At 45.4% G+C, this 24,536-nt stretch overlaps 1 protein-coding gene across 4 annotated transcripts in view; it reads left to right on the forward strand.

Moving 5' to 3' along the window:
* Nucleotides 1-336: 336 nt before the first annotated feature.
* DENND5B (DENN domain containing 5B) overlaps nt 337-24,536 on the forward strand; it is a 145,743-nt gene continuing 121,543 nt past the window's right edge. For 2 of the 4 annotated variants that reach the window (XM_056846146.1, XM_056846142.1), the window contains exon 1: nt 341-439. The gene's annotated coding sequence lies outside the window, so the exon portion shown is untranslated. Of the gene's footprint in view, nt 440-24,536 lie in introns of all 4 variants that reach the window. The other 2 variants (XM_056846143.1, XM_056846144.1) reach the window with 2 other exon arrangements.

The following is a 24,536-nucleotide window of genomic DNA, read 5'->3' on the forward strand; positions in this document are numbered from 1 at the left end:
GCGCTGGTTGGCGGCTGCCGGGCGGCAGGAGGAGGGCCGGGCTTGCTGGTTGGCTGGCTGGCTGCGTCTGGCTGGGCTCGAGCGGCGGCTGCAGCCTCAGCTGACCGCGCGGCGCCGCCGCTCCAGCTCCCGCTGCAAGCAAGCCAGCCAGCAGGCAGGCAGGCGGGCGGCCGCGCGCCCTGCGGAGAGGGCGGCCCTGCGCGGGTCTTGCGCGATGGGAGCGCGGCGGCTGCGGCGGCGGCGCTAAGGGAGGGGGATCGCCCGGGAGCGGGAGGGGTGCGGAGCGGAGCGGCGGCCGGAGCGGGAGGGATGAGCGGCGGCGGCGGCCCGGCGGCGCCTCCCGGGCCGGGCTCGGGCTCGGCCCCCTGCCGCTTCGCCCACTACTTCGTGCTGTGCGGGATCGACGCCGACAGCGGGCTGGAGCCCGACGAGTTAGCAGGTGAGCGAGCCGGGAGCCCGGGGCCGGCGGGAAAAGGAACCCACCCATTCACCCACCTACCTACCTGGTCGCCTTCCAGGATCCCGGCGCCTACTTTGCCCTCTCCGCCTTCTCGTCTGCAGTCGCCACTTTGCATTGCGCGCGCCCCCCCAATTGCTTTCTCTCCTCCTCGGTATGCTCAGCTTGCATGGTCTTAGGATCCCCCTCCCCCCCGTTGCATTGCTCCGGCACCCCTCCCCCCTCCCCCCTCCCCCCTTCCCCCTCCCCCCTTTCCCCCTTCCCCCCTTTCCCCCCTTTCCCCCTTTTTCCCCCCCTTCCCCCCTTTTTTCCCCCCTTCCCCCCCTTTTTTCCCCCCTTCCCCCCTTTTTTCCCCCCTTCCCCCCTTTTTTCCCCCTTCCCCCCCTTTTTTCCCCCTTCCCCCCTTTTTTTCCCCCTTCCCCCCTTTTTTCCCCCCTTCCCCCTTTTTTTCCCCCTTCCCCCCTTTTTTTCCCCCTTCCCCCCTTTTTTTCCCCCTTCCCCCCTTTTTTCCCCCTTCCCCCCTTTCCCTATTCTCCCACTCTGAGTTGGGCGCGGGGGAGGGAGGCGCTGGTCCCTTTAGGGTCGGGGCGCCTGTCCCAGGCCGGCTGCAAGACGCCGGCTCTGCGCCTTTATTTGTTGTGTTTTGGAGCGCCGCTCTCGCCCTCCCTCCTCCCCTCGACAGCTGCGGCTCCTGGAAGGGGGGGGGGAGAGAAAAAGAAAAACACCGGCTTCGTTTTGATTCTTTGGAAGTCTTCCTCTTTCTGTTCTTTCGCTCCTAGAATCCCTTTTATTCAAACAGCGGCTTTGCAAATGCAACCTAAATCAGTGAACGCAGATTTGGGTTTTTTTTTGGGGGGGGGGGCAACAAGCCATGCAGCTGCTGTTCCTTTTTTCTCTCCCCCCCCCCACCTTTCCCCAAAATTGTGATGCCTCCAAACTGCAGTGGCTAGGCTCGGTTATGTCATTGTCAGAGTAACCACGTTTCGGTGCAGTCCTCTCTTCTCCCAGCTTGGGCTTTCTCTCCCTCTCTCTCTCTGTTTCCTCCCCTCCTTTTTTGTTTTAATGCCCTGTGATCTCATCACAGCCGTGGATGTGGTTACAAAGGTCTCGCCAGTCGGTCAGTCGCTGACTGTTGCAATAACCTCCTCGATGGCATCGAGCAGGCGCTCGCTCGAGTCCAAAGGGCAACAACGCAGCCTCTGTCACTACTTGGGGGGGTTGGAGGCCGCGTTTGCGAAAGTCTCTGGCCTGCTTTTGCGATTTATTGTGTGTGGGGGGGAAGAGATGCTGGTGGTGTAAACTGCTCTTGTGGAGGGATTAGACAGGCGAGGTGTTAACTCTGTTGCCAAGAGAAGGGAAGGATGCTAATTAATATTTCAGGCGGTCACAAAAGCATATGTAGGCATGGGGGGAGATCATTAAGCGGAAATGTACGCTTGCTGGGAGTGAGTTTTTCCCCCAAGTATGTAAATAGCTTGTTTAAGAACTAATAATAATGGACTGACAACATCTGTAATCTATAATACACACTCTTACACCGTTTCCTACGTAAAAGGATGGATCTCCTTTCCATGTTAAGTTTCATCATTTTGTTATTTAAACCAAGTCGGTCACTATACTGTTATTTCATAGGGTCTGTTGTGGTGCAGTCTTTTAAGGTGCCATAACCATGTAAATTAAAAGGAGGTTTTCCTGTACTGCAGTAGGTACCATACAACAGCTAAGAGATACAGGCCCTTCAGGACATGCAAAAGGAAGAGGGAGGGGAATATGGCAAAACAGTGCATTGGTCAGTTTTTTAAAATCCTTTTTAGGATAGTCTATCTGCTCTGACCTGGATGGCCCAGGCTAGCCTGATCTCGTCAGATCTCAGAAGCTAAGCAGGATGGGCCCTGGTTAGTACTTAGATGGGGACCACCAAGGAATACCAGGGTCACTATGCAGAGGCTGGCAATGGCAAACCACCTCTGTTAGTCTCTTGCCTTGAAAACCCTACTGGATTGCTGCAAGTCAGCTGGGACTTGATGACACTTTATACATGCAAGATCTGATAAAATATTTTGTGCTAGTTGTCGGTTTAACAATCCCCTATATCATCTATACCCGAGCTAACTGAAAATGTAGAGGTTAGAAGATTGGACTGGGATCTGGGGGACCCAGTTTTGAATTGTCACTCTGCCATGGAAGCTTGCTGGGTGACCTTGGGCAAGTCACACATTCTCACAACCTACCTCACAGGGTGGTTGTTAGGATAAAGTGGAGGAGGAGAGTCTAAAAGTCACTTTGAGGTCCCCACCAGGAATAGAACTGGGGTACCGTATATACATTTTATATTTTATACATAAAATATACATAAAATTGTTGCTGCTCCTGGCAACTCATGTCCACCTGGCGAGCTGAATACGATGCCCTTGCTGCTGTGGCAGTTTGCTAGTGAAACTATTAAAACTGAGCTATCACAGTACCACTCCTAAAATCTCTTGTGCATCTTGGGGGGAAAGTGTTGAGTTATGTATGTACATTGCCATGGTCTCTCTCTCTCTCTCTCTGCATAACAGGGCGTGGACAAAGGAGAAATGGAGGGAGAGGTTTATAAGTTCTGCAGAACCCAGTGTAGAAAGGCCTGTATGAGGTAATTCCTGCGTGCAGGAAGGTTAAGTGTTGCTTCGTGTTTTAAAAAAATCTGCAGTATAATTACAGTATAATAATCTGCAGAGAAGCCGTGCTCCAACTTAAATGTGGTTGTACCCGAGTTTGAGTGCAGCTGTTTGTTCTAACGCTGAAGATAAAAATATTCTGGGTGGGTTGATCACAGATAAGTAAACATGCAAAAGATAACTGTATGACTGGGTTGGTTCTGGACCAAGGTTTTCTTTAAAAAGCGGTGGGGGGGACGACCTACTTTTGTCAGATCCCTAACTTTATTGTTTGTTATTAGGAACTCAATCTGGAAGGAAGAACGTAGAGGAGGCTTTCCTAAGATTTTGTTGGTCTCTTACGCTGGTGAACAATTTTTATATTCAATAGCAATGGAAGAGTATCTAATTTAAAATAGCCTGTCTCAATAAAACCCAGAAAGATTTACCTCATTTAAATCCCTTTTTAAAAAATGTTGTTTTGAAACTGGTGATTTTTTTTTTTAAGGCCTGAACTATATGCTTGCTTACCGTGCAGGTCATTCTGGGCTTGTTAAAAAGATTCATAGTAGTCTTGTCTTGAGGCAGATGTATGCCATTCTGTGTCACCGTGGGTTAATGTTTAGCATGGTGTAATAGTTTAGTTAGCGTGGTGCAGTGGTTAAGAGTGGTGGTTTGGAGCGGTGGACTCTGAGCTGGAGAACCGGGTTTGATTCCCCACTCCTCCACATGAGCGGCAGACGCTAATCTGGTGAACTGGGTTGGTTTCCCCACTCCTACACATGAAGCCAGCTGGGTGACCTTGGGCTAGTCACAGCTTTCTTAGAGCTCTCTCAGCCCCTGCCTTAAGTGGTAGAGAAAGTCGGCATATAAAAACCAACCCTCCTTCTTCTTATGGAGATTGTGTGTGGAAATGGGCTTCCTATTGCTTGCTGGATGAGGAGCCTTAGCTGCATTGGGGGACCCGGTGTGGCGTAGTGGTTAGTGTCAGACTAGGATTTGGGAGAACCAGTTTTGAATCCCTGCCCTGCCATGGAAACTAACCGGGTGACCTTGGTCCAGTCACACACGCTCTCAGCCCCATCTACTTCCTAAGGTGGTTGTGAGGATAAAATGGTGGCGAGGATAATAATGTCAGCCACTTTGGGTTCACATTGGGGAGAAAAGTAGGGCATAAATGAAGTAAATAATTCCTGGTGCACCCCAATATAAACACTGCCTACCTGTGTTGTGTTGCTTTCAATGGTATGTCAGACCCCTAACCCTATACACACGGTGTGTGGCTAGTTGCAACAGTTTTAAAAGCACAACTCACAGTGGATCAGAGTGACCTTTTTGTCAGGACTTGTTTCTTGGAATCAACTAGCAATGTTTTCCCCTTTTAATATCACGGAGGCTTTGAAATTCTCACATCAAACACAATTTGTAACTTTTAATAAAAATATGTAATTGGGTATGAATTTTTAATGAATGAATTTAATATTATCCATGCATCAGCAGCAAAACTATTCTGTAATTTTTGTTTTGTTTGTTCCCCATCCTTAATTGGTACCTCGGTATAGATTTCAGTGTGTAGCATGGCTTCCGTTTACGTAGGAAGTTTTTCAGAAACAAAATCCTGCTGGCTCCTGTAACTGAAGGTGTACCGGCTTTGATTTGCATAATATGACCTTTGGGAGTTTTAACTAGAGTAATTTCCAATTCCTCTTTCTGAAAATAGCTGCATTTACAAGCCAGTGTTGATTAGGATGGTTTTGCTACCTTAAGTGTGAATGTGCTGACTGGTGTTCTCAGAGCTGTAAAAAGTAGATTTGAAGTGGTTTTCTGGTTGAATGCAAATATACACAACAGCTGTATCTGGGGGAGCAGTAGTCGCCTTGTGAAATGTTAATCTGTCCTCAAATAATTGTTATAAGAGCCGTGTTATTTAGGGAACCTTACATTGGTCTCTCCACCTTCAGCCAGTACGGCGTAGTGGTTAAGAGCAGTGGACTCTAATCTGGAGAACCGGGTTGGTTTCCTCACTCTACGCATGAAGCCTGCTGGGTGACCCTGGGCTAGTTACAGTTCTCTCCAAACTCTCTCAGCCCCTTCCAACTCTATGGAGCGCTCAAGCATAAGACTTGCTCTTAGTTTCATGGGGACAGAGTCTGTGTTGGGAGAGCAGGTCAGAAATTAGATTTTTTAAAAACCACAAATGCATTTTGTCATGCTTTTTCAATGGCAAATTTTTCCCTTGTCACAACTCTCACGACATACTTTATGGCTAGTTCCCCTATCCAGTTTAGGGGCAAAGTAGTAATACATGAACAGGCCTCTGTTATCTCGTAGATGGGAGCTTTGAAAAGCATGAAGTTTGCCTTTTCACTGTAAAGTAGCTTCTTACCTAGTTGATTATTTTTCTTTCAGTTGAGCGAATTCTGTTTCTGCTTTGGAGGTGGATACCCTATAAAATCTTATTCAATTTTCTTTTGACGTTTGTAATTAGATTTCTGCAGGCAAAGGAAAGTATTGCCGAGACACCATCTCTGCATCAGGTTCATTGGAGGCATAGGAGCGACAACGCTGCTGTAGTCCTTCCATGTATTATGCTGTGTGTACAGATAATAGAATCAATCATAGACGAATCATAGAGTTGGAAGGGACCACCTGGGTCATCTAGTCCAACCACCTGTACAATGCAGGAAATTCACAACTACCTCCCCCCCACACCCTCAGTGACCCCTACTCCATGCCCAGAAGATGGCCAAGATTCCCTCCCTCTCATCATCTGCTTGAGGTAATAGAATCAGCATTGCTGATAGATGCCCATCTAACCTCTTTGTTAAAAACTCCAGGGAAGGAGAATGTACCACCTCCCGAGGAAGCCTGTTCCACTGAGGAACCGCTCTAACTGTTAGAAAATGTTCATGTTACACACGTACAGTTGCTTAAACGTACGTGTGTTTTGATTTTGGAGATGTTCTTAGTTATATAGTGTTCATAAACTGTAAAGAAAGTAGATTGATTTGAAACGTGCTGTCGAAAGAGTGTTACAGATACCATAGATCGCCAAAAAAACTAATAAGTGGGTTCCAGATCAAATCAAGCCTGAACTGTCCTTAGAAGCTAAAATGACTAAACTATCTTACTTTGGTCACATTATGAGACGACCAGAGTCACTGGACAAGGCAGTAATGCTATGAAAAGTTGAAGGCCGCAGGAAAAGAGGAAGACTCAACGTGAGATGGATTGACTCCATAAAGGAAGCCACATGGCCCTCGATGTGCAAGACTTGAGCAAGACTGTTAACGAGAAGATGCTTTGGAGGACATTGATTCATAGGGTTGCCATGAATTGGAAGAGACATGATGGTACTTAACACACACATAAACTGTCAATCTGAAAAACACTGCTTTGGTTAGCTGTGGGAGGAAACAGCAGTTTGAGGCCTCTTAAACATCTCTCTTGACAGCTGGAAATTCCACTCAGCTCTCCTCGTCCCCCCGAACACCCTCACTCCTATTTTTGGGAGGTCCTCCCTTTTTCCTTCCTTTTTTTTCCCCATTGGGGCTTGAAGTTTACTTTTATTAAGAAAGGAGGTTCACGGTGCAATCCTAAGGAGGGTTACTACAGTCTAAGTCCATTTATTGCAATGGGCTTAGACTGGAGTAACTGCATAGGATTGCGCTGTCAGAGGCCTTTAAGATGCTGACCCGGTGCTTGCACAGGGGACCTTTACTTTTTTACATCTAGGGTAGATTATTGTAATGTGCTTCATATTGGGTCTTCCTTTGAACTAGCCCAGAAACTTCAGCTATCTCCAAAATGGAGCAGCCAGGCTATGTCAGGAATGGGTTATATGGATCTTATCACCCTAATGCTGAAAGATCTGCATTGGTTTCCCATTTGTTCCTGGGCACAATTCAATTTGTTTCTGTCAGGTGGCCTGTTTTTATAGTAAATGTTTTAATGTTGGGCTGAGTTTTTAATTCTGGATTTTAATAAATATCTTTTAGTGTTTTTGTTATATACCCCGATTTGCAAAACCTGAGCAAGGCTGTTAACGATAGGACGTTTTGGAGGACATCGATTCATAGGGTCGCCATGAGTCGACTTGATGGCACTTAACACACACACAAGCCCCCTTGAGAAGGTTACTGGAGAGGTGGCATAAACATTTTGTAAATAAATAAGTGTGGCTGATATAGTTCTTGGAGGGTGAAGCCTACCACAGGGCATGCTGCACACACTCTTTATTGTGATAGGTACCAGTGAGGGAGCGGTGTTCTTGGGAATCCTTCAAAAACTTGTAATTGGAGTGGAGATCTCTGAGTTACTAGAGCTTGAGAACTGCTGCTGAGCTAAACAATCAGCTTGAAGATGCTGTGTGCTTTCTTGGTGGTGTGTTTCCAGAATGGGCTATTTACTTTTAAAATGCTTTTAATGCGTTGACTGTTAGCCTCCATGAGACTCGTTCCTGGCTGGTTGGCAGGATATCAAATTTAGAATGCATGAATGAATAAATAAAACTTTAGCTGATGAATTGGCTGGCTGGGCAAAATCAATCGACTGACATTCAAGGGCACACTTGTTTGCTTGCATGCTGTTTTGGCTCTAGTGTATTAATGTAAAGACGAATTTAAAAACCAAGTATTGAAAATGGTACACGGCTATTTTGATTAAACTGGAGTCTGCCCTTTTAGCAGTGCAATCCTAAGTAAAGTTAACCCTGTCTAAGCCCATTGAAACGAATGGAGCGAGACTGGAGGAACGCTCTGTAGGATTGCACTGTACATTGACATCCTAGTAATTTGCAAACTTATATAAATACACTTGGTCAAAGGCCCAGTGATTGCCTAAAATCCTCAGTAGGTGGGTAACTAATTAGAATAGAACTTGCAAAACCTCTGGCCACTGTATTTTAGCTTGGTTGGAATGGACTGAATTGTTGGCATTTCAGTAGAACATGCCATCTGCTAACAAGGTGACTTGGCATTCTAGTGTCATCTGGAGTGGTATGAACTCTTATTTATTTATTTTGAAATTTATAGCCCGCCCTCCCCAGCCAAAGCCGGCTTAGGGCGGGTAGCATCATACAATTACAATAATATAATCAACAATAAAATTAGCCAAAAAAACTGAATTTAAAACACTAAAATCCAAATTAAAAATTTAAAACGACAAAATGCAGATGGCGCCTTGACATTGCTTGTGTTGTCAGATGTATGCAGCAGGTTACCCCTCAGTTGGCATTAGTATACCCACAGGGACGGGTATAGGGAGGCCAGCAAATGATGATATTCGTGGCTGCCCTCAACCATAGGCCTGGCGGAATAGCTCTGTCTTGCAGGCCCTGCAGAACTCTTTGAGGTCCCGTGGGTCCCTGATGTCACCGGACAGCGCTTTCCACCAGGCCAGGACCGAAAACTCTGCTCTCCATGACTGGGGTAGGTGGCAAAATATGCATTATGTTAACATTGTCACATAGGTAGTTAGAATAGCTGACTTAGGGCATTTAGATCCCACCTCGCCAGATACTGTCTTGAGGCAGCATGACATCTGTAAACAGCAATAAAGCTAACGGGTTTTGTGGAATCTTCTGTTTATTTCACAGGTTCCACCTCTTTTCCCCAAAGATCTCAGAGCAAGGGATCTCCCATCCAGCCACTACTTCTGGTCAGAACCGCTTAGTTTCAGCAGCAGAACTGTGTCATGTGCCTTCAGGGTATTCTCTGGGCCAACCTGAAACTGATTTGTTAGGACATGAATTTTTTGTAGCGAAGAGGATGCTTCGTTGGATATAAAATGGGCTGCTGGCTGCATTACTTTGGAGGGTTCGGCAGGGAGAGGAGAACCAAAAAACGGATAAGGAGAAATGCATCCCTCACAGCAGTATGTGTAGCCGGGGCTTAAAGTATTTGTTGGAGGATGAAAAGATGAGTGGGAGGGCCATCGCTGTAGCACCAAGTGGGACTCTAGTGGGAGAGCAATTTTGTTTAACAAGCGTTTTCAGAGCTTAATAAAATGGTCCTTAATTTCATTTAAAAGGAATACCCACACTGATACGACTTGAACGCAGTCAGTGGGCCTTAAGAGAAGCTACTCAGACCTTCATTTTAAAATTACTATTGCTCTAAGGTCCAAATGCTAAATCCTGAGCCTCCTGTGGTAGGGCTTGGTGATATTGAATGACAGTACACACTTCCACACCCAAGTAGGAATTGTTCTATCTCATACCTTCTATGAATGTGTGACTTGAACTTTTTAGTTTAAAGAGGACAGGGTGGCAATTGGAAAGTGCTGTCAAATTGCGGCTAATTTATGGTGACCCCACAGGGTTTTCAAGGCAAGAGACATTCAGCAGTGGTTTGCCTTTGCCAGCCTCTGCGTAGCAACCCTGGACTTCTTTGGTGGTCTCCCATGCAGTTGCTAGCCGGGGCCGACCCTGCTTAGGTACCAAGATCTGATGAGATCAAGTGATCCTGGGCCATCCAGACCAGCCAAGTGAATATGGTAGGTTTACAAAATTATGCATGGGGTAGAGAAAGCAAATAGGGAGAACTTCTACTGCTCTCATAACACTAGGAACTCATGGAGGGCCGGTGAAGTTTGTAGATTGTACATTTAGGAGAGAAAAAGAATTGCTACTTAGCTCAGAGTGATTGTTTTCTGGAGTTCTCTGCCTTAGAATGTAGTGATGGCCACCAATTTAGGTCGCTTTCAAAGGTGGTTATAAAGATTGTTAAAGATTACATTCATCAGTGCCTATTAGGTGCAAGGACTAAAAGAAACATCCGTGTTCGGTGGCATAGCTCTTTGACTCCTGGTGCCAGGAGGAGGCTTTGAGAGGTGAGCTCTCCTTCCCTGTAGGTTTTTAAGCAGAGGCCATCTGTCGGCTATGCTGATTCTATGACCTTAGGCAGATCATGAGAGGGAGGGCATCTTGGCCATCTTCTGGGCATGGAGTAGGGGGTCACTGGGGGTGTGGGGGGAAGTAGTTGTGAATTTCCTGCCTTGTGCAGGGGATTGGACTAGATGACCCAGGTGGTCCCTTCCAACTCTTTCATTCTATGATTTTGTGTCCTGCTTATGGCCCTTCTAAGGGATATGTCTGGAAATGGTACAAAATAGGATGCTAGGCTAGATGGACCGTTGGTTTGATCCAGCCCAGCTGCTCTTACATTCTTGCCATCCTGAGAATGAGCCCCAAATCATGACATCTGGCAACCCTATCTGCAGTATGGGGCTAATATCAACCCATGGGTGGGTGGTGGGTGGCTGTGAAGATTACAAGAGGATAATGTATGTGAGTTGCTTGAAACAAAAATGCTGTACAGATGCTAAGTATTTAAAGTACAGTGTTTGCTTTTTTAGATGGGGGTGCACGGGGTGAACTCCATCTGTTCCTGTGTTTGGGATTAAGGGCCAACTGGCAGCTTTTGGGAGATGGGTTTGCCCTCCCTCAGCTCTGTCTATTCTATATTATGTTCCCCTAAGCTTGTCAGTTTGCAGAGAAGAGACCCCTTGATGCTAAGACACACCCCCTTTGCCTCCGTACTTGTGAGGAATGTGTTCTCATCCTCTGTCCTTAATCTGTGCCCTGCTTTGTAACGCTCTCTTTGAAAGTATTTTCTTTGGAAGTGTGTCTACTGTTTTGCATTTTTAAGTCATGTTTTGCAACCAGTCGTTTGATATATTATCCGGCAACAATGCTCTACCTTGCTTACCTCTTTTGGTATTTGAAGGACAATTTACGAGTGGCTGGCCTTTGTAATTTTAACAGGTCCATGTAAATACGCCTGTCTGAATTGGAAACGGAAGCTTGGTTTGACAATGTGGGGTGGGGGGGCCCCTCATGAGCTATAATAATCATTTAAAAAAATCCTGAGAACATGGTTTGAATGTCAGAAAAGCTACCATTTAATTGTTTGTAATATTCCAAGTTGAATGCCCTTTTATTTGAACTTTGGAATGAAGGAACTCCTTCCCTGGGGTGTGAAAAGGCAGTGGAAGGGCAAAATAACACTTTCCAGTTGAGGTCAAAATGCAGCATATTTTACTGGACATGTGTCTTGAAGGACATGAAAATTCAGTAGCCGCCTCTGTGCCTTGCTAGTGAAGCTTAAACAGAAAAGGTTGAGGAAAGAGAGAGTGTGCATACTTACCACATGAACACATGAAGCTGCCTTCTACTGAATCAGATCCTTGGTCCATCCAAGCCAGTGTTGTCTACTCAGACTGGCAGCGGCTCTCCAAGGTCTCATGCTGAGGTCTTTCACATCACCTACTTGCCTAGCCCCTTTAACTGGAGATGCCGGGGATTGAACCTAGGATCTTCTGCATACCAAGCAGATGCTCTATTACTGAGCCACAGCCCCTCCCTTAAAAGAATAAATAATGATCCTTCCACAGGTTCACCTTGTTACAACTTTTATTTCCTCTATAGTCATGTTCGACCACTATGCTGATAATATGAGAGTGACTCATCTTCAGACATTGGGGTGGATCCTTGGAAATAGTAGGTTTTATTGCAGAAATTGCCCACTTCTTTTGCTCTTTCCATAAACTGGCAAGATTGCATACAGGGTCTGCCAGTTTCCTGTCCTTTGCTGTATCTTCTCTCTTGAGCATCCTTCTCCCCCTGCCCCCAAAGCAGATTTTTTAAGGGTATGTATAAAATGGGAGATTTGCATTCCACAAGCTTTCCATTCACGCTTATCGGATGCAGGTCTTGGCTGTAGTCACCAAGCACTTTATCTTTTTATGTCCCTTTAAATTTGCATTATAAAAAACATTTCTTGTAAATACTGGGAGTGGATGGAAAACAACTGGAGGGTGGAAGGAAATTGCTGTTTGCAGCATTGAGCTTCTCATGGGATCTTCTGAATTATGGATCTAGCTGAGGTTTTATAAATGTTGCCAGTTCTAATTCAGCCAGTTTATATAGTCGTTGGAAGTGGCAGTGAAGCAAAATACATCAAACACATAAGGCTAGAACTTTAACGAGAGAAAAACAGTTCATTATTGTGGGGTTAGGGGTTAGCTTTGGATGCTGGAAATGATAAACTTAACATTGTGGATTGTCTGTTAAGAGAATGATGGTTTAGATCAGGGGTGGGGAACCTTTTTTCCGCCAAGGGCCATTTGGATATTTATAACATAATTCGTGGGCCATACAAAATTATCAACTTAAAAATTAGCCAACCAGTAAATTTCTCCATGGCCTGGGTGGGAAAGGGTTAACACAGTTTCTTGGGCGGTCCTAGCAGCTCCATAGCTAATGACTCTTCTGCAAGGGGGGGAAAGGGTTCCTTTTCTTGGCAAAACAAACTCACATCTCCCTTGAATAGAGGCTATTCCTGTTCGTGGGAGGGGGCGGATCGCCAGTCTTAGATCCTTCTGAGCTAGAGATCTGCCAGGACCCATGAAGGGCCAGGCCAAATGATTTTGCAGGCCTTAAATGGCCCCCGGGCCTGACGTTCCCCACCCCTGGTTTAAATATTCAATAAAGGAAGCCACAGCCCTCGGTTTGCAAGATCTGAGCAAGGCTGTCAAAGATAGGACATTTTGGAGGACATTGATTCATAGGGTCGCCATGAGTCGGAAGCGACTTGACGGCACTTAACACACACACACACACACCATATTTCTCCCCACTGGGAACCCAAAACCACTTACAACATCCCTTTCATCTCTTCCATTTTAGCCTCATCACACAACCTTGAGAAGTAGGTATGGCTGATAGTATGACTGGCCCAGGGTCACCCAGTGAACTTCTGTGGCAGACTGGGGATATGAACTTGGGTCTCCCAGATCCAACACTCTAGCCACTACAATGCATTGGTTCTAATGGGGGGGGGAGGAAGGAAAAAAGAGCGTGGGAGAGAATGCCCTCCCGCTTGTGTAATTTATAATCTGATTTTTAAAATGTTTTGCATGGGTAAGTAAAAAAAAAATCATGCTATTATTTCTCATCTGCCATAGTGTTTATATTGCACAAATACACTGCAAAACTAGCGCTGGCTTTTCTAAAAGCCAACCAATGAGTTCTTGGCAGGAAATACATACAAGGATAACGTCTTCTCAAAGTACTGAGAAGTAAATGGGGATGCCTTGAAGCACTTTTATATTGCTGTGGAGTGCTTGGTGCAGTGTCTAGTTGCTTTTATGACCATTTTTTTTCATGTGAACGTGGTCAAAGCAGCAGGTTCTGCTGTTAGCGCGGAGAGCATTACTTTGTGAGAGGTACTTGCTTTTCAGGCACTCATGGAAACAGAGCCCCTTGACCACATGTGCCATTTGTTCAGACAGCTGGAAATTCTTGCCGCTAAATTGGGAGAATGGCTGCTTTGCCTGTTGATATTCCATTTTTAGTGTCAGCATGTCGGTTCTCGGCATTCTTAGCAGAATAGATAAAAATGCAAATAGAATTGGTCTAGGTAGCAATCAGAGTGATGGATTTCCAAATACATTTGACATGTCATAATGGAAGATGCAGATACCTGTACTTCTAGTCTATTAAAATCAAAATGCATTTGCAGGAAATCAGGTGGCCCAACTTGAGCTCCCAGTGAATATTACCTTGATAGTTTTCTTTGAACTTCTGTCATGATCAAGAACACTGTTAGGATGAGTTTATACATGGCCACATGCAGAGTTGGGTTCTCTTGTTTTAACCCCTTGAGTCTTCGAATAAAAGCTCCTGCCTAGCTAGAAAATGCTGTTCATCTCATGTGCACACATGCATGCTCATTTATTATAGCTGTTCTCTTCATACACTCTCTGTTTCTGGTTTGTGATAAATTAGTGCAACTTCATCCTACAGTATTAGAAGTGTCTTATACAGAATGAGAGAAAGACAAGGTTCTTTTCAGGGGTGATTTCCTTGTTTGGTCTATTAGCTGGTGCTGTAGGAATGCAGGGAGAACTGGGGTGTAGCCTAGTGGCAATTCTTGAACCTCAGAAGAACCAGATTGCAGTATATTTAAAATGCAATCGAAGGGAAAGGCATGCATTCCAGCATATGGGGTTAGGGTTCTGTTTAACACAGAAGAAAACAAAGCACATATTGATGACTGAATACACATGCCCTTAGTTTGTTGTGTTTGTGTGTGTGTTAAGTGCTGTCAAGTCGCTTCCAACTCATGGCGACCCTATGAATCAAAGTCCTCCAAAATGTCCTGTCTTTGACATCTTTGCTCAGATCTTGCAAATTGAGGGCTGTGGCTTCCTTTATAGAGTCAATCCATCTCTTATTGGGGCTTCCTCTTTTCTTGCTGCCTTCAACTTTCCCTGGCATGACTGTCTTTTCCAGTGACTCTTGTCTTCTCATAATGTGACCAAAATATTAGTTTGTTACTATTGGGGAAAGGGTAATAATGACAATAGGCGAAGAAGGATGGTCTGTTTTTATTTCATTTTTATCTGTCGTTTGTACCCCTGGGCTTCCTCTGAGGGGGTTCAGGGTACATATGTTGAGGATACCCGTCGCTATCCTCTTCTTTACTACGAGGTAAAGTTGCCTCATACTATGAGGTTGGTTGCCCTGACCTGGATGGCCCAGGCTAGCCTGATCTCGTCAGATCTCAGAAGCTAAGCAGGGAGACTTAGATTTTAAAAGGTGACTGAGATATCCTTTGCTACGGGGCTCTGTGGTAACTAGTGTCAGGGCAGGAAGCTGTTGTGAACAGAAAGAACTGATGGGATCTGCAAATCATCTTCTTGAAAAATTGGTGGTATAGTGGAGAAAGAATGGGATAACTGCGGATTGTTAACCAGTGTTGTCTGGTACCAGTGTTATTCCTGGGGGTATGAGGGGTGGCAACTGCACCATCATTGTGTTGTGGCACTACCACCCTGAGTTGATTCTCTGTGGTCATCAGTTTAACAGCGAACCAAAGTACACGGTAGCCTACCTGAGATATCTCCTGTGTATCATTATCGAGAGTTTGTGTTTCCTAGGAGCCAGCGTGGTGTAGTGGTTAAGAGCGGTGGACTCTAATCTGGAGAACCAGGTTTGATTCCCCATTCCTCCACATGAAGCCAGCTGGGTGACCTTGAGCCAGTCACAGTTCTCTCAGAACTCTCTCAGCCCCACCTACCTCGCAAGGTGTCTGTTGTGGGGAGGGGAAGGGAAAGCGATTGTAAGCCGGTTTGAGTCTCCTTAAAGGTAGAGAAAATCGGGGTATAAAAACCAACTACTCCTCCTCCTCCTCCTGCTGCACAGTGATGTTGGCTAGAATTGTTAAAGATCAGATTCTCCTTGATGCTTTAAGTAGGTGACCGGGGAAAAGAAAAAACATGGCTTCGTAAAGGTTTTTTCATAGTCCAGCTCTTCTGTTGGCAGTTGCATTTGCTCAGCATACCAAATCGGGGTGATTAGTTTGAAACCGATGTCTCCCTTTCGCGTGCATCTTAAAAGGTGTCACTTCGGACAGCGCTTCACATCTCGGCAAACTTAATCCCCGATTAATAATTTCAGAAGCCCGTTGCACATATCTGAACAGTGAATTTGAAAGGTATTTGCATGCTAATGTCAGCTGTGTGAAATTAAGCGCGAAGGGTAGCATAAGCATCAGCGCCCTCGCTTTGAAGGGTGTGTGTGTGAGAGAGAAGTCGAAGTTAAAGTAAATTTTTAGAGATGGACCCCTCTGGCTGTTGAACTTTTCAATGTTCATTTTATACAGAAATGTTTCTGGAAGAAGACAAGTGACATTTTAATGAAGGGAATTCATGTGTAGAAAGGAAAGTGTAGAAACTAATTAGAGATGGGCCTGGAAAGGATGTGTATAAAAGATTTGAAGATGGTGAGGGAGGCAGCCCATTACTAATGTATATAGGGTTGTTGTAGCCTAAGGTAGATTATAATAGGATTGTCGGTAGTAGTCTCTCTGTTTGGCCTTTTTATGAACCCTGTATTTTGGGGATTGGTTCAGTGGGGGAGGTAGAATCTGTTCGTTTCCCCCCCCCCCCATTGGATTATGTAAAAAGATGTGAGGAGAGGTACGCATGAACATGCAAAGCTGCCTGATGCTGAATGAGACCACTGGTCTATCAAGGTCAATATTGTTTATTGTGACTAGGGTTGCCAGCTCCGGATTGGGAAATACCTAGGGATTTTGGGAGTGGAGCCTGAGGAGGGAAGGGAAGGGACTTCAATGGAGTATAATGCCTTAGAGTCCACCTTCCCAAATGGTCATTTTCTCCAGGTGAACGGATCTTTGTCACCTGGAGAGGAGTTGTAAAAGCGGGAGATCTCCAGCCACCACCTGATGGTTGGCAACCCTAACTGACTGGCAGCAGATCTTCAGGGTCTCAGCAGAGATTTCTCACATCACCTCCTACCTGATACTTTTAACTGGAGATGCCAGTTAAGAACCTGGGTCCTTCTGCATTCAAAGGAGATGCTATACACTAAGCCACAAGCTACCTCTTCAAAAGTGGTAATGAGAAATGAGCAGGAAAAGCTATATGTGTGGAAGTTGTCTAATTTCTGTCCCCCCCCCCCTCAGTGATGCTTTTCAAGCTAGGTGTGTGTTTCATTTACCTAGAGGCTAAAAATGTTGGAGGAATTTCTGGTATTCATGTATACTGTGACTGGGTTGCTACATGTACATCAGTTTGTGAAGAGAGGATGTGAACTGATGATTTTTGGGAAATCGGGTTCATTTTCCTTGAATTCAGACACTTTGTGTATAGGCAGAAATCATGGATTGAAAGTGCATTATTCAGCATGTGTGAAAGCTTTGCTGTTATATTCAAATGTTATCATAACTTGTGCTCCACTTATTGGTTGATTAAAAAACCCGTTTTAATCATACTTGTAACCTGTCTTGGTTTCCAGTTAGAAAGGCAGACTATAAATGAGGGGGGAAATCTACCTAGAAGAGACAGAAATGGGCTCCATGAGGCCTGTCTCAGCGAATGGGAACTGTTGATGAATGTGGTGGCTTTAATTATGTGACCAAGACTCACTGGAACTGCAAAGGAGAAGAAAATGAGCATACCATCTGAAAAGCCCTCTGGCTTCCTGTAACTCCCTTACAGCACAAAAGGTTTGCTATGTCATTATGTACTTGCTAAAATATGATTATTCTCTACATTTCAGCAATATTAGCAGAGCCAAGAGGCTGTGTGCAGAACCGTTAAATGCTTTAACACCCCCCCACCCGTTTATCCTGGCCTCTTTATAGCTGTCATCTTTCTCCGTTAGCACACATAAATTCAGTTAAACACTAGATCCCATTTGCACAGGATCATATTTAAGAAGGTCTCTCTGTTGATCTTGTTCAGCCTGTTGGTACTCTTGAAATTTTAAGGATGGGGAGCAGGTGCCGCCACAAAATTTGTGTGTGTGGGGGAAGTTGGAAGGCAAACACTTTCCAATAATGGAGTCAGTTGTTTCTGAATGGGTGCTCCCAGGAATCATCACTTTTGTCTGTTCTTCTAAAGTACCTCCTGCTCCAAAGAAGTCGAGAAAAGCCAGAGATGGCTATTTATTTTTTGAGGAGCCAGGAGCAAATGAGTGCCAGGAAATATATTTTCAAGAGCTATGGTGTCCGTGGGTTCTGTGTTGTGGATCACTGACATAAGAAGTTGACATGATGCTTAAGACGTGTTTCAGAATAGCCGCTCAGTTTTGAGATGAGAATTAATAGGGAATCTTTTCAATTTTTCTCTCTTGGAGCTATGCATCTCTTCAAAATGTTGCCCTTCTAGATACTCAAGGTGGCTTACAAACATGATTAAAAATCATTAAAAAATGAGGCCAAATCTGTAAGAAAAGTGTATAGTGCAGTTCATAATCATTGATAGATTTATTTATTTACTTTATTTCTATCCTGCCTTTCTTCCTAGTGGGGACCCAAAAGCAACTTACATTGTTCGCTCCTCTGTTGTATCTTTACCTCAAACCTGTGAGGTAGGTCAGACTGAGAGAATGCGACTGGCGCAAGGTAACCCAGCAAGCTTCGGTGGCAGAGTAGGGATTCGAACCTGTGTCTTCCAGATCCTAATCCAACACCTCAACCACTGCACCACGCTGGCAGACCTTTTATAGACACATTGCATATTCCAAATGCTAGTCCAAATAGACTGAGCCTCACGAACAAAGGTGTGTCCCCCTTTCCAGAGTTCAAGAGCAGAGTGCTGTGTGAAAGAGCTAATTGCCAGTTTATGGCAATCGAAGAAAGACTGCTTATTCGTTCCTCTGATTATAATGCGTGTTTGCTTGAAGAAATGTGAGTGGCATACTTCTTTGGTAAACAACTAGGTTTGGCAGCTTCAGTCTTGTGCCTTTTTAACACTTGCTTGATGTGCAGATATTTTTCTTCCATGCTTTACCTGCCGATTCCTGCATACCAAACCGCAGTTAAAGGCACAGAAGAAGCAACCCTGTAGCCAAAATGCATGAGGCAAGAAAGATGGTTGTTTTTTATACCCCGATTTTCTCTACCTTTTGTGTGTGTGTTAAGTGCCGTCAAGTCGCTTCCGACTCATGGCGACATCTCTACCTTTAAATCGGCTTACAATCACCTTCTCTTCCTCTCCCCACAACAGACACCTTGTGAGGCTGGTGAGGCCGAGAGAGTTCTGAGAGAACTGTGACTAGCCCAAGGTCAACCAGCAGGCTTCATGTGTAGGAGTGGGGAATCGAACCCGGTTCTCCAGATTAGAGTCCACCTCTCTTAACCACTGCACCACTCTGGAAAGGAAGTTTGCAGGGATCTGTCATTTAAAATGATATTTTCTTGCCATTCTTTCAACTTTTAAAGAGGTAGCTGATGGAAATGGACAGAGTCGTGCTAAATGTGTCGCGAATCCTTTGAGCAGTCTTCCCGCGCCAGATGTCTCAGGTGTACGTTTTTGTAGACCCAGCTCAGTCGCATGCTCTGTCCTTAGTAGCAGGAGCCATGCTTTGGAGAGAGAGGTTGTCCTTGCCATGACCATGGAAAGTTTCAGTGTCCTAATTAATCTGGCTGTTATGCCCTTTGGGACGAACAAATGTCTTTGTCACATTTTATGCATTCTGGGCATATTCAGGCCTCCATCAGATCGAATGCAACTGAGAGCTGGTAGAAAAACCTTTGAAGGGGAAGGAGAAGAAGGAACACTTTCTTGAATGTGTGTGGGCACACGCACTTGTCTTTTCCTGGAGGTAAAGTTGTTTTTTTCCCCTTTGGAGTTTGCCATTCTTTGTTGAATGATGAATATTCATTACAGTATTGTGTTGCCTAGAAGATGCTGCTGTAGAATTCCAGCAGTTCACAGGAAGAGGCAGTAATTGGGTCTCTTTCTTGTATTTTAACTGTTGCAAATGTGTTATTAACATTTTAATTGATTAAGCAGCGTGTTATGTGACTAGCTTTGTTTTCATAATCTGTGGAGTGGCTAAATTGTTTTGAACGAGTGATTTAGGCTGATGATCTGCATTCTGATTCTCGGTGATTAATTCTCTCTAACAACAGTTCTGTAATACCAGGTTGGATCCAGTGCAGCATTTTCACAGTCACAAGGGCTGCATGGACACAGGTTTCCCAGTGGCAGGATTGGGGAGTGGGGGGAGGATTTGGGGCTGCAGAACGAGGCTAGATCCCACAAAGTTAATACTTTGGGAGCTGAAGGCACATGAAGCTGCCGTCTACTGAAACAGACCCTTGGTCCATCAAAGTCAGTATTGTCTACTCAGACTGGCAGCAGCTCTCCAGGGTCTCAGGCAGAAGTCTTTCACATCACCTACTTGCCTAGTCCCTGTAGATGCTGGGGATTGAACCTGGGACCTTCTGCATGCCTAGCAGATGCTCTGCCACTGAGCCACGGCCTCCTGCCTATGAAAAGGCTGCCACCATTTTAGTGGGCCCACCCCTGAGTAATAATGGAAATCACACTTTTGAACCCACTGGGTAAAATGAGCTTAAATCAGGGGTGGGGTGGGGGAGAGGTTTCTGCCCGTGTTGGAAAAGTCTGCGAGAATCTGACCTGGAATACATACAGGTTGCATTACAGACTTAATTGGATTAGGTGGGGTTGTGTGCCAGGCAGGTTTCAAATGGCAGCAAGGACTGCTCGGACCGAGAGCTAAAAAGCTGTCACTTCTACTTTGGAAAATATTAAAGGTACATTGGTGGCTTTAGTTAATGATCGTCTGAACGTAGACAAAGGCCATGCCTCTCTGTTGCTCCTACTGAGTTTATTTGCAGCCTTTGCTATAGTGGACCATACCATCTGGTTTGAGACATGTGGAGGCAAAAGTTGGCATCAGGGGGTGTGCTTCAGACTGGTTCAAATCATTCCTCATCTACTGGACTCAGGGTTGCCACTGGAGACCAGTTGTCATCAGTGTGGGACCTATCCTGTGGGTTCTCACAGGGGGCAGTCCTATGCCCCATGCTGTTCAGCCATGTAAAGCCATTAAGACAAATCATGTGTAGTTTTGGGGTTGGCTGTCATCAGTATGCTGGTGACACCCAGCTCTTATATCTCCTTATCCAAATCTCCTGGTGTTGCGATAGAGGTCATGAGTCCTGTCTGCTGTAGTTAAATGGCTAAGAGTGATCAAATTGAAAATAATTTCTGACTAGATTGAGGTAATGCTAGATGGGAAGGCAGAAATCTTTAAGGACATTGTGCTTCTTTGCACCTTTGATGGGGTTCAGTTGACCCTTGCTGATTTGGTTAATAATAATAATAATAGTAGTAGTAGTAGTTGGTTTTATATCCTGATTTTCTCTACCAAAAGGAGTCTCAAAGCAGTTTACAATCCCCACAACAGACATCTTGTAAGGCAGGTGGGGCTGAGAGAGTTCCAAGAGAACTGTGACTAGCCCAAGGTCATTCAGTAGGCTTTATGTGGAGGAGCGGGGAGAATCAAACTTGGTTCTCCAGATTAGAGTCCGCCACTCTTAACCACTATGCCACACAGGCTCTATGGGACTATGGGTTATACTGGATCCAAAATTACTGACCCCCACCCACTGGTTATAGTCCTAGAAGGGGAAAAAAACGGACCTATCTGTCGTCGTCCCCTCCTCAGGCTGCCAATAATTTGGTGATGGGCTGTTGCTGTAGTGAAACTATGCTGAAGGTTAAATTTCTGCTCACATCATGACCCTGATCCTGCATCACTATTTTTCTTTCTAAGAAGTGCTGAGGAGATGCGTTGGTCGGTCTGCCAGAATCTCATCTAGTTTGACCCTGTCTTAACCTTTCCCTCTCCCCAGCAGTGAGGCTTTTTCTAGTTGAAAATCTCGACTTTAAACTCAGTGCTATCTTTCATTGGTGTGGTGGAAGGCGCTGTCAAGTCACATGCGACTTATGGCGACCACATAGGGTTGTAAAGGCACAAGACATTCTGTGGTGGTTTGCCATAGCCTGCCTCTGCAGAGCAACTCAGGTATTCTCCCATCCGAGTACTAACCAGGGCTGACCCTGCTTAGCTTCTGGGATCTGGCTAGCCTGGGCCATCCAGCTCTAGTTGCAGAGGCAACATGCTTTTCTTAGTGTAAATATAATGCTTAATGCTGGCTATTGTTGACCATGATCTGTTGCCTCGACCCAGATTTAAGATCCCAAAACACAGTGAACTAAACTCAATCGTGGGAACATACAAGGAGACGCTACTTGCCTTTTACCTTGCAAGCGGAGAGGCAAGGAAACTGATTTAACCATATAATGTTTGCAGATGCCCTTCAAACCATGTTTTCCACATTCTGGCTTGCAGCCGGTACTTAATTAGGGGTTATATATTCAGGCGTAATGTTTAACCACGGTTAAGGAAAACAAACCAGGTTTAGTTTTCCGTCTGCTTTGTTTATCTCTGGCTGTGTGTACCAGCAGCAGTTCCAGCGCAGGGCTATGACGCGCTAAATTTCAGGGGCCGAGTCATCCCGGCGGCAGCGCTTGTTGAATTGTGTTTGGCTTATTAGCCATGATGTCACCGGTTCAGCCGTGCTGTGTATGCAATGGAAACTCAGTCTGTCACAGTGTCTGCAGCCGCTTGTTGGAAACAGAAAGCGGTTGTCATGTGATGAGCAGCGTTGGCTGTCAAAACATGTCGGGAGAGATGGGTAACACAAATAGTCCTTAACGCATAAAATATTGATGGAGGGAAATGCAAAACTTGAGAGCACCCCACCAGGCTGTTGGTTATGTGCTGTTTAAAGACTCACAGCACGGAAGTCAGGAAGAACAAATGCGTAATGCTTCGTTTCTGCTCGGGAATGAATGGGTTTGGAAAAATCTTTTATGCCCAGTTTCGCCATTCATTGCTAGACTTTTGCCTCTGCTCTGCACCACTTCAGAACTGTAGCTGGGGAAATTCACCGACTTAAATGCTCCTTTATGTGAAGAACTCCCTCCAAGGAGGGAATCCTCACAGCTGGCAAAGAGGTGGGCTTGAAGATCTTGCACTGATTTGCTAGGTTTTTGCTTCATCGCCTACAGTTTAAACCCAGGGGTGTCGAACTCAATTGTTACGAGGGCCGGATATGACATAAATATCACTTGGCTGGGCCATACCTCACCAGCCCAGATCGAGAGTGTTTGTGTGTGGGGTGCCTGCCTCAGCGGGGTGTATGTGCTGTTGGATTAAACGCTGGAGCCTAATTTGTTTGACAGTGGGCTCTGTGCTCCTCTAGAATCAGCCCCTCCCTTCTGTTGACAGTTACTTGTAACCAACTGACGCTGCCAACTGTCATCCTCTGTGTTCACTCTCTGCCTCACACTCTCTCTTAAGATGCCACAATGTTTCTGTTAAGATGAGGTAATTGTTATAGAAACCTCTAAAGGGAAATGCTGTTTGTTTTAAAAGACTTTGTAAACATTTATTAAAAACAGTTTTCGTCAGTTTTAGTACATGTGCTGTTCATATTCCTCCACACATATAATTTTGGCTGTTTTGAACTCTGCTACTTAAAACAAGTGGAATATCCTGCACCAAGTGAGTGCTGGGATATTGCCCCACAGAAGGGACTGGATTAATTTCCATTCCCCCCCCCCCCCGCCACAGATGCCTGCCTCAGCTGGCTTGCGGGCTGGACAAGAGATCTCAAGGGGCCGGATTTGGCCCTCTGGCCTTATGTTTGACGCCCCTGGTTTGAACCAGTACTTGTGGAATGCTTATACCCACTGTTTTCTATTGTCTTCTCCTAGTTGATGTGTTTGGGGGCCAGACTGCACAGGGCACAAGAGATCTCTGTCCAGACGTTCTGGTGTATGTTAAGGCAGTGGTTCTCAACCTTTTTCTGACCGTGGCCCCCTTCCGACCTTGTTTCCTTCCTGTGGCCCCCCTGTCCTACCGTAGAAAGGTAGCTGTTTAAATGTTTTGTTTGTAAATAGCCAAGGAACAAAGAAGCATAAACAGCCACACAAAATGCCCACATGCAGTTCTTAATGGGAAACTTAAATTTACAAAAAATACCCCACAAAAAGGGAATACAACACGCTAATAAACAACAGTGTTCACATACAAGGGAGAACAAAGCCTCTACCACTGTTGCACAAGATTACAGCGATACAAAAATCCAGTTGCAAATGATGCATAGAAGTGCAATGAATAGGGTTTGCTCCCGGTGGGAGGTTTTAGGGGTGGAGCTTGAGGAGGGTGGGGTTTGGGGAGGGGAGGGACTTCAATGTCATAGATTCCAATTGCCAAAGCGGACATTTTTCTCCAGGGGAACTGATCTCTATTGGTTGGAGATCAGTTGTAATAGCAGGAGATCTCCAGCTAGTACCTGGCAACCCTAGCAATGAAGAAAGTCATGTGTTAGGTTTTCATGTGTTTCTGTTTTCTTCACTTCTCACTTACCTCTGTGGCCCCCCAGTCTCATGCCGTGGCCCCCCATTTATGCAATTTTCACCTGTGGCCCCCTTGGAATATCCTGGCCCCCCGGGGGGCATATGGCCCCAGGTTGAGAACCACTGTGTTAAGGCACAGATATGTGTGGAGGGGCAAATCTGGATAAGGGCTGCTGTGTGTTTGGGGGTGGTAATAATTTCTTCTGGCATCATCTTACTGACAGCCTTCCCCCTCCTGGGCTGTTTGTTGCACTTCGTGTGTGTGGGGAGATCGAAACACAAGTTCTGACATGGCTTCAAGAATTATCGAGTTTGTTTTGTCTTATTGAGCACCTGGTTGTGGTGGAATTCAAGTCTGGTCAAATGGTCAAGATGGTAACTTAAACTTACCTGATAGGCATACAAAGATGCCATAGCAATTTGTATCTGCTTCTTCAAATGTAAGCTGATGGCAACTGGTACATGGAAACCAGAAGAACTGTTATCATTGTGAGTTCACACCAAAGCTCAGCTGAGCCAGAACAGTTCCCAAGGGATGCTTTGGACCACAAGCAAATCAATATCTGTGATGTTTGTACTCACCAGCCTCTCCTATGCTCACCTGACCACCTTGCCATGTGGTCTTTGTTGTTGTTGGACTTATGGTGACCCCATAGGGTTTTCAAGAC

The sequence above is a fragment of the Euleptes europaea genome, chromosome 3 (genome assembly GCF_029931775.1).
Source record: "Euleptes europaea isolate rEulEur1 chromosome 3, rEulEur1.hap1, whole genome shotgun sequence".
Lineage (NCBI taxonomy): Eukaryota > Metazoa > Chordata > Lepidosauria > Squamata > Sphaerodactylidae > Euleptes > Euleptes europaea.